Source organism: Penaeus monodon, chromosome 22, assembly GCF_015228065.2.
Source record: "Penaeus monodon isolate SGIC_2016 chromosome 22, NSTDA_Pmon_1, whole genome shotgun sequence".
In the NCBI taxonomy this organism is placed as follows: domain Eukaryota; kingdom Metazoa; phylum Arthropoda; class Malacostraca; order Decapoda; family Penaeidae; genus Penaeus; species Penaeus monodon.
Window position 1 is genome coordinate 17,614,507 of NC_051407.1, and position 567 is coordinate 17,615,073.

Below are 567 nucleotides of genomic sequence, written 5' to 3' on the forward strand. Positions count from 1 at the left end.
TTTTTTTGCCAAAAACGGGTTTTTTTTTTTCAATCATAAAATTATCAAATTTAGAAATTAGTGGGGCCGAGCCAGGCCCTCGAGAAAATTTTATTGAAATGCTCTAGAATCATTGGGAGAAACACCTATTATGCAAAACCCGTTTCTCTTCAAGATTTTCTCTTTCCCCAAAAAATTCGGAATATATTCCCCGTTCCTTCTTGGTTTTTTTAAACATTCGTAGAAGAATTTTGCAACAACCAAAATTTTATGGGTAAATTTTGCGCTTAACAGATTTTTTGGGTTTTTTTGACATTTGGTCGATCCCCCCGTAGGCTGATGAGAGTGGTATTGGGGCCCTTTAAACCCCGGGGGAAACGGACCTAGTCTAAAAATCCCTATCAGTAACCAGCGATGAAATCATTTGGGAAAAATGCAAATTTTATTAATGTAATTTCTAATATTATTATGTGGATTTTGTTTTATCGAGGGCTTCCCCAATCATCGCACGAGGAAAGAAGGGCTTATTTTTTAAATTCGGCAATCCACTTGCGGCTTCTTCGGCTTTGCAAATTTGGGGTGTTGAAT